General features: G+C 35.8%; 1 protein-coding gene and 1 pseudogene across 5 annotated transcripts in view; one reads left to right on the top strand and one right to left on the bottom strand.

Annotated features, from left to right (window-relative positions):
* The window catches only part of GPC5 (glypican 5), a 2,040,883-nt gene that overhangs the window by 1,814,300 nt on the left and 211,242 nt on the right, over positions 1–15,341 (bottom strand). The gene's annotated exons all lie outside the window — the stretch shown is intronic.
* On the top strand, positions 1,533–2,257 carry LOC141491510 (thiopurine S-methyltransferase pseudogene; annotated as a pseudogene).

The following is a 15,341-nucleotide window of genomic DNA, read 5'->3' as shown; positions in this document are numbered from 1 at the left end:
TTCAAGCTGAATTCTTCATCAAATTTAGAAGTTTCTCAAAAACAAAGGTCTTTATTTCCTTTATCATACTGCAGCTGAAGTCCTCCTCAACTATAACATGGACATAAATGCATTCTCAAGGCTATGCTATAAAGAACAAAGACTCTGGAAGGTTTTAAAGAGCTATCAATTCTTGAAGTACAGACTCAGTGATAGCTTTTTAACTGAAATCTGAACTAACTAAACTCACCATCAAAATATTTGCTATCTTTTGGATGATTTTTTTTCCCCAGTTAAGAAATTTATGAAGATGACAGAGATAGAAGATAGGATTATCTGAGGAGGAGCCAAGATGGAAGAGTCAAGGAAGTAATTCCAAGAAGCTCTAACCCAGACCACTTCAAATGCCTTTAAATTATGACTCTAATCAAATTCTAGAGTAGCAAAACTCACAGATAGATTGTGTGAAACAATATTCTAGTCCAAGAAAACTTGGAAGAACCATGGGAAGGATTGGAAAGGCTAAAGCTGGAGAGAATCAGCTCCAGTCATCCAGGAACAGCCTGCAGGTGCCTGGGTCTCTGGGGGCACCTGAATCCAAGGCAGCTGGGGCAGTTTCCAGATCTCTCAACCCAGAGAATGTCAAGGACAACTTGGAAGTTCAACAGGAAAATTCTGCCACAGTAGAGTGACAATGAAGCTCAGGTGAGCACAAGTCTCAGTGCAGCCCCAGCCCAGGAACCAGAAGCAGATCTGTGGAGTCACTCAGCAGAATACTCTGCCTGTGGATTATAAGGGAGTTGGGGGAGACTGCAGAGGTCTCTCTGTTATTCCTGGGGCAGGACTCTGTTGTTTTGTCCATACTCAGATCCAAGTTGCAATATGGGGCCCCATACTACCATAGCAGAACAGGGAGCTTCCTCACAGCTACAGGTCAGAGGGGAGTGCTTAGGTTCATCCATAGACCAGAGCACAGAGTGGGAGAGCAGTCAGATCTCATAAGACCTTGAAGGAATTGAGGTCCCTGGGAAAGGTGTCCCAAAAACCATTAAAAGCTTGGGAAAGTGCATTCTCCTCCTTGGAAGCAGAACCCCCCTTAACAAAACACTAAAATCAGGTTATAGTCTTTATGAATGAAATGAGCAAACAACAGAAGAAAAAAAATCTGATCCTAGACAATTACTTTGGTCCCATGGAGGATCAAAATGTACACTCAGATGTCAAGGTCAAAGTTTCTGTATCCAAAGCCTCCAAGAAAACTATCAATCTGTCTTTGTCTATGAAAGAGCTCAGAAAAGACTTTGAAAATCAAGGGAGGTAGAGAAAAAAATGGTAAGAGAAATGAGAACAATCAGGAAAATCATGAAAATAATTCAGTATCTTGGTGAAGGAGATACAAAAAATACTGAAGAAAATAACATCTTAGGTTTGAGGTTGGATTTGAATTAGTATTTGAATTTTTGTCTTCCTTGGCCTAGGGCTGTGGGAGAGTCCCTAAATAGGAGACTACAAGAAGTTCCTGATTTGTGAACTTATCTACTCAGAAATTATAGATGGTTCAGCAGCTGAAGCAGGATCATTCTGCTCTTGAGGAACTGCAAAACATCACACTAACTCTTGATTATTGCCATGAAAAATGGAAAATGCATAATATTGGATTTCATCAAGAACATGGAAATAAGTTATTAAAGAAACACATGAATACATTTCTTGATGGCAGAAATGGATTCAGGGCATTTTTCCCCTCTTTGTGGAAAAGCAGTTGAAATGAAGTGGTTTGCTGACCTGGACCATAGTGTAGTTGGAGTAGAAATCAGTGAACTGATCATATGGGAATTTTTTACTGGACTGAATCAGTCTTATACAGAAGAATTAGTTGCAGGAATTTCAGGAGCCAAAGTCTTTAAGCATTTAAGAGCTCATCAGGAGATATCGCTTGCAGTATTTTTGACCTTTCCCAGGGCTAATGTTGGCAAATTTGACAGAATTTGAGATGGAGGAACCTTAGTTGCTATTAATCCAGATGACCAAGAAAGGTTTGCCAAGTTAATGTTATTACTAATGGAAAAAGGCTTTCATTATCTCCTGGCTACTCTTTCACATGATCCAACTAAACATCCAGGCCCACCATTTTATGTTCCTGAAGTGAAGTTAAAAGTTTATTTGGCTCAAGATGTAATATTCAGTATCTTGAAAAGGTTGATGCTTTAGAAGAAAGACATAAAAATGGGGAATTTATTACATTGTTGAGACTTTATATCTCTTTACAGAAAAATAAATGAAGATTAAAGTTGTATAGGATTTGATAACAAATCCATTGTCTTATATGTGTCTTTACCTTCTTCAGCCACTAAAAGTGATTATTTTCTACATGAAAATTTAATAAACATCTTTGAAAACCATTTTAACCTCATTTCATGTCATTTACAGTATCTATTGGAATATGAATATAACTTCAATAAATTTGTAATGGGACTTCTATTTTGTCACATTTACAATGATTCCAATGTTGAAACTAATTAGAATCTTAATTTGAGCAAAATTTGGAAATTAAAAATTACTCATGTTAAAAAAATTCTTAAAAACTAGTTTAGATCAAATGGAAAGAACAGACCAGAAGGTCAATGAAGAGAATACCTTAAAAAGGAGAACTGACCAAATGGAAAAGGAAATTAAAAAGTTCTCTGAAGAAAATAATTCCTTCAAATGTAGAATAGATCTAAGGGAAGCTTATGACTTCGTATGAAATCAAGAAACAATAAAACAAAACAATGAAAAACTAGCAGAAAATGTGAATTATCTCACTGGAAAAACAACTGACGTAGAAAACAGATGCAAGAGACATAATTTAAAAACTCTGGGGCTACCTGAAAGTCATGGCAAGGAAAAGAGCCTTGACTTCATTTTTCAAGAAATTATCCAAGAAAATTGCCTTGATATCCTAGAAACAGAGGGTAAAAAAGAACTGAGGGAATCTACTGATCATTTCCTGAATTAGATCCCAAAATAAAAACTATCAGGAATATTAGAACCAAATTCCAAAACTCTCAAATCCAAGAGAAAATATTACAACAAGCCACAAAGAAATAATTCAAAAATCAAAAATCATGGGACTACAGTCAGAATTATACATGATTTAGCAGTGTCTATACTAAGGGCTCAGGGGTTTGAAATATAATATTCTAGTAGGTAAAAGAGATTGGATTATAACTGAGAATCAACTACCCAGCAGAACTGAAAATCCTCCATTAGGGGAAAAGTGGAAATTCAATGAAATAGGAGACTATCAGACTTTCCTTTTGAAATGACCAGAAGTGAACAGAAGGTTTGATCTTCAAGTATAGGATACAGGTGAAGCATAGAGAGGGTGGATAGGAAGGACAAATTATAAGGGATTTAATGATGTTGAACTGCATGTATTCCTGCATGGGAAGATGATACTGATAACTCATATGAATTTTCTTTTTTATTAAAGCAGTTAAAAAAACATATATGGACACAGCACAGGAGAGAGTTGAATATGAAGGTATAATATATTGTAAAGATCAAGTCAGTAGGCAGGAAAGGAATCTGTTGGGGAAAAGGGAAAGGAGAGGAAGAATGTGCTAAGACTACACATAGAGGCAAGAAAATGCTTTTGCAATGGAATGGAAGGGATGAAGGTGAGGGGGAATAAGTGAGCCTTCATTCTCATCAGAAGTAAGTCAGAGAGGGAGTAACACACACAATGGGGTAAGGAAATCTATCTTACCCTAAAGGGAAAAAGGAAAGGAAAGGGATGTGAGAAAGGGGATAGGGGGAGGGGAGGGGGGCAGCAGGTGATAGAAGAGATGGAAGATAGTGGGAGAGGGTAGTCAAATACAACACCCTTTTGAGGAGAGACAGGGTCAGAGGAGAGAGAATAGACTAAATGGGGGTGGGAGGAATAGATTGGAAGGAAATACATCTAGCGATAGCAACTGTGGGGAAAAACATTGAAGCAACTTCTCTGATGGACTTAGAACAAAGAATGCTATTCATCCTAGAGAGAGCTGATAGTATCTGAACACAGACTGAAGTACACTTTTTTTCCCCCTCTCACTTTATTTTCCTTGAACTTTCTCTATCTTTGTGGGAGGATGGGAGATTATGTTTATGTTTACAACAAGACTATTTTAGGAATGTGAAGATAAATAAGTAAATTAAATGTAAGAAATTCATGAAAATTATCTTCAGATAAGCTGAAGTTGAGATCTGTACTCAAGCTCAAATTATTCTTATTAAGAAAGTTACAAAGGACTAAGTATACCATGAATGCCAGGAAAGATGTCTGACTAATTGAAAAAAAAGAGACAAATTCAACTTTACAAATATTTACTATAGTCTTATTTTGTATAGATAATTGTATTAGGTACTAGATGTGACATAAGGTTTAGATATCCCTTCACCTAATAGAGACTACAATTAAGCAGGAAAACAAAATAGATACAAATGAATATAACACGCAACATTCCTTAGTAAATCCATAAAAAGAAGTATGAATTAAAGTGCTATGTGAGAAAACAGGATCTAGAATTAGAAGGGACATCAGAGGTCATCTAGTTCAATCACTTCACCTTGCATATTAGGACAATGAGGTTCAGGGATATTGAGGGATTCATCCAAAGTCCCCTGGGTAGAAAACATCAGGGTCAGGATTGGAAGTCACATTCTCTTAATCTAGAGACACTATTCTTTCCATTGTACCAACCTTTTGAAGAGGGTAAATCACTTCCAAAAAGCCACAGGAGGAGCCCTGTCATGGAAGAGGTATTATTTAACTTAAACTTTTAACATATTTTTAAGAATTCAACATGTAAAGACACAAATGAATGACAGCTAAGAATAGTTAACAGTGAGAGAAAAGGGACAGAATTAACCGAGATCTCTCTGAAATTCCTTAAGAGCATCCAATCATTGGAAATGCTTCTGCCAAAACACACAAAATTCCTTAAATAAAGTCAGCTAATGGTAGGCTTCATTTGTTGCAAGCTTAATGGCTCTTCTGTACTTTGTCTTCCTTGGACAGATTTTGTTTATGGTCTTTTGTTACTTCTCTATATTCAGATTCAACAAATGCTGAACTATTCTTTATTTGGGGCCATTTGCAACTTAATTGTTGTATCCCACATCATTAACAATAGCACTAGATAGAAATAAATATTCAGGAGTCTAATCATCTTCACATTAAATTTGGGGTCAAAATTCTGACTTGGTTGCTCTTTTGGTTCTCCATTTCCACCAAGCTTATTGAGTTTCTTCCAGTGCCTGCCTAATCCCTATGCTCACTCATCAAATGTGCCATGGCTGCTGGAACAGACTTAAATACTCACTTAGCTGGCTAACTACAAAGTTGCTTGCATGACAAAATTCTGTTCCTGAAAGTTAAACCTTTAGCCTTATTAGTAAAAGAGTTTCACTGAGCAGCTTATGAAAAGAACTAAGGAAGAAAATCATTTCAAATGTAGTTTCAGATTTAAAAGAACAAGGAAGCATCAAGCAGAATGTCAAAGTGCAGTGAATTTGAAGAAGAAAGTAAAGTAGGCTTCCAAGTATTCATCCTTCACATTTTAATCATACAATATACCAGTTTCTGTTTAGAGAACACTCTCAATCATTTCCTTTCAAACCAAGTTCTTTCTGTAGAGAACAAAGCCAAAGTGAACAATACAAGCAGCAATGCTTTGAGTACTGAATAAGGAAAGTTAAAAGACAAACACCTCTACTAACTTCTTACAAGTACTTTTAGGAGGTTTTTTTTTTTTAAAAAATACATATATTATTATTTTATTTTTCTCAATAATTACTGAAAGGGCATAAAATGATTTTTTAGGTTTGGTCTTTCAGCAAGCAAACTAATATCCCTCTAACTTTTTTTTTTTAAGAAAAAAAGAGTGGTAAGAATTACACTAATAGGCAGCTTGCTTTCATTGCTCAGTAAGCTTAGGGAAGACTGGAGTATGGCGCTTTTGATTGGGTAGCATTGAAACTATCCTAAAGGAAGCCCTTAAATATTTATCACATTCAATAAATGCTCTCATCCATAAAATAAAATAAAGATTTTTAGAGTTATACATTGTTCAGGGTCAATTTCAGTCATCTAAAGTTTTTAGATTGTAGATATACAATAAAATTATTCATGTGATTTTCATAGTAAATTTAGCACACCTATGTCTTATATTTTTCATGTAGATCTGCTAAAAACAAAACAAAAGGAAAATGTCCTGCAATTTAATTCCTAACTGCAAATTCTTGATTTTTTTGGTGTGCATTTGAAAAGTATAAATTTAATAATTGCATAAAAGAAAGATAAACTAAAGAAAGAAGAGACTGGAGTTAGTGAGACATAGAAAGCTATGACAATATTCCAAGTGGAAGGTAAGAGGGACCTGAAAAATAGTAGCTGTGGGAATAGAGAGAAATAATGAATAAGAGAAAAAAATGTTGGTGAAGTATGATTGCTAAGATTTAGTAAATGTTTAGATACAGAGATTGAAAGAAAATGAAAAGTCAAGGAAATTCCATAACTAAAAAAATAGTCATACCATCAGCTGAAATGGGAAATTCTGGAGAAAAGAAGGATTTGGGAGGAAAAGAGGAAAAAAAATGCTGAATTTCAGATACATTTACATGTGGCAGGAATTTAGTAATAGTTGACTAAAGTGTAGGATACATAGATTTTAGAGTTATTTAAACAGAGAATCCTGAACCCACTAGAGATGATCACCAAGGGAATACAAAGAAAGAGAAAGGAAAAAAAGAAGGTAAAAGAAAGGAGAGAAGAAAGGAGGGAAAAGAAGAGATAAAAGAAAAGGAGAGAGGAGAAGACTCCATAACTAACTGGTATTGTTCAGCAATATAATCGATGACTAGGATAAATACATAGTTGTCATAATTATAATTTTTGTCAATGATATAAATATGTTAGATGACTAAAGGAAGAATCTACAGGCTCTCAATAATGAAGGCTTCCACAAACAAGTGATTTTAATAGAGGACAACTTGGTGATATATATTAGATAGAGATTTGAACCTGGAGTCAGGAAAAACTGAGTTCAAATTTAGCCTCAGACCTTAAGACTAAGCAAGTCACTGCCTCAGTTTCCTCAGGTATAGAATAGGAATAATCTCAGCATTTACCATGAAGGGTTCTTGTAAGTACTAAATAAAATAATATTTGCAAAATGTTTAATATAATGTCTAGAATATAATATTATATGCATTTTATCTATTTTATAACTATTACTAATTGTAATGATAATAAGAGGAATAAAATGTCAGTGTTCTACACTTAGTTTCAAAATATTAAATGTAGAAATACAGAATGTGGAAGAAATTGTCCTTTTTTTGTGAAAAAGTCTAGTTTTTTTTTAATTCAACTATAAAAACAATATAAGCCATCAGTGTGATTCAGTTATTCCAAAAGTTCATGTACTGTTAGGTTGCATTAATCAAAGCCCAGCAAGGATTTGCCCAAGCTCTCTCCCAAACCACTCAAAATACCTCTAAATAATGACTCTAATCAAATTCTAAAGTGGAAGAATTGACAAAAAGACTGAGTGAAACAATTTTCCAGCCCAAGACTGCTTGGAAGATCAGTGGGAAGGGTATGCTACACCAGGGTGAGAGAGGAGCACAGAGCAGTGTCCTGATTAAAAGTAAATCCACCCCAGAGATCCAGGAATGGGAAGCTGGACAACTGGATCAGTGGCAGCAGTGGTGCTTCCCAGACCTCTCAGCCCAGAGAATGGCAACCTGGAAGATCAGCAAGAAAGGTCTGCTACATGGAGGTGAGAGAGCAATACAATCTAGTGCAGACCAAGAGCAGACCTTGGAAGTCACTGAGTCAGTAGAGGCAGCTATTTCTGGAATTCTCAGTCCTTTCAAGGTAAGGGGATCAGAACAAGACATGTTATTCCTGAGGCAGGACTGTGGCTTTTCCCATTCCCAGATCTGGGTCCCAATCTGGGGTCCCAGTCCCAGGAAGAGAAGTAGAAGCACAACAGAGCTTGTAAGTGGTGCAGGGACTCTCCATATAGATCTAGGGCAGAAAGGAGTGCATGTGGTCACCCACAGACCACAGCACACACAAGCAGAGTAATCATAACCTCCCAAAAGACCCTGAAAGAATTGAAAACTTTCAGGTCCCTAGAAGTAGCTCTGAAAACAGCTACAAAAACCCTCAAATGTTTGGGACAGTGCACCTTCCACACTGGAAGCAAAGCCCACCTTAACAAAGAGTTCAAATCTAGTCATAGGATAGGGGAATGAGCAAAGAAAAAAAATCTGATTCTAAACAGTTACAATGGTCATATGGAAAATCAAAACACATACCTTGAAGAATATAACAAAGTCAAAGCTCCTACATACAAAGCCTCCAAGGAAAATACAAATAGGGCTCAGACTTTAAAAGAGCTCAAAAGTATTTTGAAAAGCAAGTAGGGGAGGCAGAGGAAAAATTGAGAAGAGAAATTAGAGTATTTGGGAAAATCATGAAAACCAAGCCAGCAGCTTGGTAAAGGAGATACAAAAAAATACTGAAGATAATAACATCTTAAAAACCAGACTGGGCCAAATATAAAAAGAGGTCCAAAAAAATCAATAATAAGAAGAATGCTTTATAAGGCAGAACTGACCAAATGGAAAGAGAGGCAAAAGCTCACTGAAGAAAATAATTCCTTAATTTAGAATGGAGCAAGGAAAGCTTTGTGAGAAATCAAGAAACAATGAAACAAAACCAAAAGAATGAAAAACTAGAAGAAAGTGTCAAATAACTACTGGAAAAACAAATGACCTGGAAAACAGACTTAGAAGAGATGATTTTAAAATTATTGGACTGCTTGAAAGTCATAAACAAAATTATAAGAGCATAGACATCATTTTTCTAGAAATAATCAGGGAAAATTGTCCTGATATTCTAGAAGCATAGGATAAAGTAGAAATTGAAAGAATCCACCTATCACCTCCTGAAAATTATCTCAAAATGAAAACTGACAAGAATATTTTAGTCAAATTTCAGAGCTCTCAAGTTAAGGAGAAAATATGCAAACTGTCAGAAAGAAACAATTCAAATATCATGGAGCCATTGTCAGAAAAACACAAGGGAAATTTCCCAATTGATAAATGATCAAAAGATAATAACAGTTTTCAGATAAGATTATCAATTCTATGTATGACTATTTTTTAGGTTTTTTTTTTTTTGCAAGGCAAATGGGGTTAAAGTGGCTTGCCCAAGGCTACATGGCTAGGTAATTATTAAGTGTCTGAGACTGGACTTGAATGCAGATATTCCTGACTCCAGGGCCGGCACTTTATCCACTGTGCAACCTAGCTGCCCTATGTATGACTATTTTTTAAAAATGTCCTAACTACCTATTGACAGAAGAAATATAGGTTGGAACAGTTCTGAGGTACTACCTTACACCTATTGAATAGTCTAAAATGAAAGAAAGAGAAAATGACAAATATTGGATGGATGTAGGAAAAATGAGACATTAATGCACTGTTGGAGGAGTTGTGAAAGGATTTAACAATTCTGTAGAGCAATTTGGAACTTTGCCCAAAGGTGTATAAAACCATGCCTACCCTTTAACCAAGCCTATATTCCAGAAGAGTTGAAAAAACATAAAGAAAAAAGAAACTATATGTATAACCTATATGTAATCCAGTGTCAAGGAACTGGAAATTGAGAGGATATTCATCAGTTAGAGAATGGCTAAATAAACTGGGGTATATGATTAAGATAAAATGCTATTCTGCTATAAGAAGTCATGAACAGGATGGTCTCAGTAAAAGAAAAGAAAAAAAACATTTATATGAACAGATGCAAAGGGAAATGTACCACATTAAAAGTAACAGTAGTGTTGTAGGATGATTAGCTGTAAATAACTTACATTTTCTCAGCCATACTTTGATCCAAGAGAAATCTAAAAGATTTATGATAAAGAATACTATCCATTGCAAAAACAGAGCAGATAATGTCTGAATTCAGTCAAGTATACTTTCTTTACTTTATTTTTCTTGAGGTTTCTCTTGGGGGGGGGTGCATGTTTACTTTTATATGACTATTGTGGTAATTTTTTTTCTTGACCACACATTTTTAACTTATATCAAATAACTTGCTTTCTCAATTGGGGGGGGTAAAATGGCAGAAAGGGAGAAAATTCAGAACTCAAGGTTTTAAAAGTGAATAGTGAAATTTGTTTTTGCATGTAACTGGGGAAAAATAAAACAAAAAGAAAAATAATATTGCAGAAAGGATTTCCACATGGGATGAAGGAATGAGTTATGTCAGGTCTAAGCTCCTAAGTATGACTCTATAAACCTATGATAAGAATCAAATAAAGTGAAACATTTAGTAAAAAAATATTGGAATTGCATTTACAGTCACAATTTATTATATTCATTCATAAAAGAATTTAAATTTCTTTTTTGGTTGGCTCAATATCCAAGGACTACTCTTCTTAGGAAGTGAGCCCAATGAAGTCATAGAAGGTCAAAAGCCAGGTTTGGTCACTAAAATGACCTCTAAAACTGGGAAAATTTCTGGGAAAGGAAGTGCAAAATCAAAGAATAATTTATAGGAAGAAACAATATTAGTTTCTCCACTTAAGATGACATACCATAGAAAGATTCATTTGAGAGGTCAGAAAATTCAATCTCTGGTCATAGCCACATAAACTTGGACTACTGTGAACTATCTTCAAAAAATATGATTCACCAGATGAGAATCCTAGGTTTGCTTCTGGGAAACCTGATGTAAAGACAGTATGCTATGCATCAAGGATATACTTAGCATCAATTTAAAAAAGATTTATATTGCCACATGGGGTCTTACTATATTAAATCTATCTAGTTCTTAAACTTGTACTTAATTATTTTTTAACCTCAACATGCAAATATTTGGCCTGCATGTTTACTTGTTATCATTGTAAATAATTGTTCTCTGCTTAGATCCCTTACAGAAAAGAAAGCAAGTATCTAACATCTCCTCTGGACCATTATTTAGGTTACATACAAAATGCTTTTAGGATAAACAACCATTTAATTTACATCTTTTAAGTCTACAGTGCTTTACAAGACTACCATTTAATAATATGCAAAACAAGTTATGAAGTTATATTTTAAAAATATAAAGTAATAGATAACCATGATGTTCAATGAAATACAAATTCAGCTACACTCAATCTCTCTTCTTAGATTTCATTGATTTTTTTTTTTGCCCTAATCTCTGGATATAGTCTCAGTACGATCCTTTCTGCATTAGACTCCAGATGTAGGTTCTTTTTTTTAAACCAGACTGACTTCTTTTTATTTATTTATACATTACTAAAATGCTTTTGTTGTAAGAATAAACATAATCCTCCCCCACAAAAATAAAAAAATCTCATGAGAAATTAAGTGAAAGAACAAGAAACAAAGTGCTTCAGTCTGTGTTCCAATAACATCAGCTCTGTCTCATAGTAGATTGCATTCTTTATCATAAATCCTCAAAGAAGTTACTTCCACAGTTGATTTGTTGATTGAATTCCCTCTATCCATTTCTCCCCATTACCAATTATTATATTTTCTTTCTCCTTTCACTCTGTCCCTCATCAAAAGTGTGCTGTGGGGCAGCTGAGTGGCACAGAGGACAGAGCACTGGCCCTGGGGTCAGGAGGCCCCAAGTCAACATTGCATCCCAGAGACCCAGCAACAACCCAGCCCCATGGTCCCAGACAGTTCACCCAATCCCACCACTTTGCAAAAAGTAAAAAAGAAAATATACTTATCTGACTATCTTCTCCCATGATCTACCCTCTCCTCTATCCCCTATCTCCTCACTCCCTTCCCTCATCCCCTTTCTCCCTTCCCCTTTCTCTCCCTTTTCTTCTAAATTTCTATGCCTTATTAAGTCTGTGAGAGTGTGTGTGTGTGTGTATTGTTTCCTTTCTGAGCCATTTCTGAAAAGAATGAAGCTCCCTCATTCCCCCTCGCCTTCTCCCCTTCTATACCATTGAAAAAGCTATCTCTTGATTCTTTTACATGAAATATCTTAATCTATTCTACCTCTTCTGTCTTTTCTCCCAGTCCATTTCCTTTTCACCCACTGACTCCATCTTAAAAATATGTTATACCTTCAAATTTGGCTCTCTCCTGTGTCTTGACTATAAAAAGCTCCTTCTAACTTCTCTAATAAATGAAAAGGTTCATATGAGTATTATCAGTATCTTCTTCCTATGCAAGAATATATGCAGTTCATCATCATCATTAAATCCATCATAATTTACCCTTTTCATTCACCCTCTCTAGGCTTCACCTGAGTCCTGTACTTGTAGATCAAACTTTCTGTTCAGCTCTGCCATTTCAACAGAAACATTTGAAATACCCCTGATTCATTGAAAGTCCATCTTTTCAGGGTGGCTAGATGGCACAGTGGATAGAGCACCAGCCCTGGAGTCAGGAGTACCTGAGTTCAAATCTGGCCTCAGACACTTCACAATTACCTAGCTGTGTGGCCTTGGGCAAGCCACTTGATACCATTTGCCTTGAAAAAACCTAAAAAAAAGGGAAAAAAAAGAAAGTCAATCTTTTCCCCTATAAGAGGATGTTCAGTTTTGCTGGGTAGTTGATTCTCATTTGCAACCCAAGCTCTTTTGCCTTCTTGAATACTATATTCCAAGCCCCACAAGCCCTTAATGTGGATGCTGCTATCCTGGGTAATCCCAATTGCAACAACACAATATTTGAATTATTTTGTTCTGGTTGCTTCTATTATTTTCTTTTTGACTTGGGAGCTCTTGGCTATAATATTCCTGGGCATTATTTTTTTGTGATCTCTTTTAGACTGGAGCTGTTTTAGTAGGAGATCAGTGGATTATCTCAATTTCTATTTTGTCTTCTACTTCTAGGATATCAGGACAATTTTCCTGTATAAATTCTTTAAAAATGAAGTCAAAGCTCTTTTCCTGATCATGACTTTCTGGTAGTCCAATAATTTTTTAACTTGTCTCTTCTAGATCTCTTTTCCAGATTAATTGTTTTTCAATAATATATTTCTTGTTTTCTTCTAGTTTTTCATTCTTTTGATATTGTTTTATTGTATCTTGATTCCTTGCAAATTCATCAGCTTCCTTTAGTTCCATTCTACATCTGAAGGCTTTGTTTTCTTCAGAGACCTTTCTTATCTCCTTTTCCATATGGTCAATTCTACTTTTTAAGATAATTTTATCCTCATTAACTTTTTTGAACTTTTTTTTCCATTTGACCTAAACTAGTTTTTAGCATGTTATTTTCTTTTTCTGATGTTTTCTGTATAGATGAAGCCAAGAAACTCTCTAATATTCAATATTATGTCTCATCAGCACAATATCATCCATATTTAGGAACATTGAAAGAGTGAATCCTTTTACAGAGAATCCCTATTTGCTCACATGTCATTTTCATTTTCAGATTTGTTATACTACTTGATAGTAGTGATTTGAGGGCTATGTATGGCAGTTGTATCCATAATTAAATTTTACGTCTGGGATGTATGTGTATAGATATAGATATAGATATAGATATAGATATAGATATAGATATAGATATAGATATAGATATAGATATAGATATAGATATAGATATAGATATAGATATATAGATATGTATAAACACATTATAACATTATATGTACATATATGAAGAAATGTACATATATAAAGAAATGAATAAATTAAGAAACCAAATGTGACAATCTCCATTAACCTTTTTTGTTGTTAGTCATTTTAGACAATTCCAATTTTTTGTGACCCAATTTAGTTTTCTTGGCAAAAATATTGAAGTGGTTTGCTCTTTCCTTATCTAGGTCAATTTTACAGATGAGGAACAGAGGTAAACAAGGTCTAGGAGGCAAAACTCTTCTAGGATGGCACAGCTAGTAAAGTTCTGAGGTCAGATTTTAACTCAGGAAGATGAAACTTCCTGACTTCAGACCCAGAGCTCTTATCTACTATGCCACCTAACTGCCCTCATTCTCTTGCTACATTGATCTTTAAGAGAGATCATTTTATTTTCTTGAAAAAGTCTCATTGTATTTTTATGAAGAATTCATATATTTCAATTTTACCTGAATAAGAATTCTCTCTACAGTGTTCTTGACAAGTGATGATCCAATCACCATTTGAAAATCTCCAATGTTTACCTTCTGAGGAACTCATCATACTTTTGGATATCTTTAACGGCATCTTCCTAATTAAAGTTATCCAAATGTATGATGATTTACCACACTTCCAAGGCTTTGGACAGTCCATAGGGACTTTAATTCCTCCAAGGTCTTATGAAAGGTTCTGACTGCTCTCTTGCTTGTGCTCTGATATATGGATGACCACAGGCCCTCCCCACTCTGGCCCTGGAGCTGTGAGGAGGGTCCCTGCTCAGCTGTGGAGGTATAGGAGCCCAGAGTGCAACCTGAATCTGAATGTGGGAAAACAGCAGAATCCTGCTCCAGGGAGAGCAGAGAGACCTCTGCAGTCTCCCCCGACCCCTTTACCATCTGTGGGCTCTGGAAGTACTGGGTAGCTTTGCTGATTCCCACTGAAGTTTCTCACCACAGGGCTGCTCTGAGGCTGGCACTCCACTCTGGTGTGGCAGAGTTCTTTCACCACCCCTTCCAGCTGTCCCTGATGATCCCTGTGCCAAGAGGTCTGGAAACTGCCCCTTCTGCCATGGACCCAGGCATCCCCAGGGGCCCAGGCACCCAGTCTGGCTGTGCTGTGGCTCTGCTGCAGCTCTGAGTGGCTCTTTCTAACCCCTAGTCCTGGTGAAATAGATGTTTCATTTTCATTTTCTCAAACCTTCAGAAAGGTGAAGAAGTTTGCCAATCACATAAGTCAATTAGCTTATCAAAAAAGCATTTCTTAAGAATTAACTTTGTTGGGTGGCTAGGTGGTACAATGGATAGAGCACCTGCCCTGTAATCAGGAGTACTTGAGTTCAAGTCCAGCCTCAGATACTTAATAATTACCTAGCTGTGTGGCCTTGGGCAAGCCACTTAACCCCATTGCCTTGAAAAAACTAAAAAAAAATTAACTTTGTTCAAAGAAAGTTTAAAAACAGGACCTTTTCTCGTTGAGCTTACATTGTACTGGGGAAAGAGGGAATGTCAGGTAAATAACATAAAAGATATACTTAGGGTAAATGAGAAGTATTGGAAACCATTAATAGTAGAGGGTAGAGGAGCATCCAATAATATCTTGTTTAGAAGGTGGAATTTGAACCAAGACTCAAAGGAAGTCAGAGAAAATGAAAGGTGGAAGTCAGGACACAGAATTTCACACTTAGGGGATACCAGTTCAAAGGTACAGAATCTAGAAGAAGGATGATGA

Source organism: Macrotis lagotis, chromosome 6, assembly GCF_037893015.1.
Source record: "Macrotis lagotis isolate mMagLag1 chromosome 6, bilby.v1.9.chrom.fasta, whole genome shotgun sequence".
NCBI classification, from domain to species: Eukaryota; Metazoa; Chordata; class Mammalia; order Peramelemorphia; family Peramelidae; genus Macrotis; species Macrotis lagotis.
The sequence above is the reverse complement of the archived record's forward strand: the minus strand, read 5'-3'. Positions and strand labels throughout refer to the sequence as shown.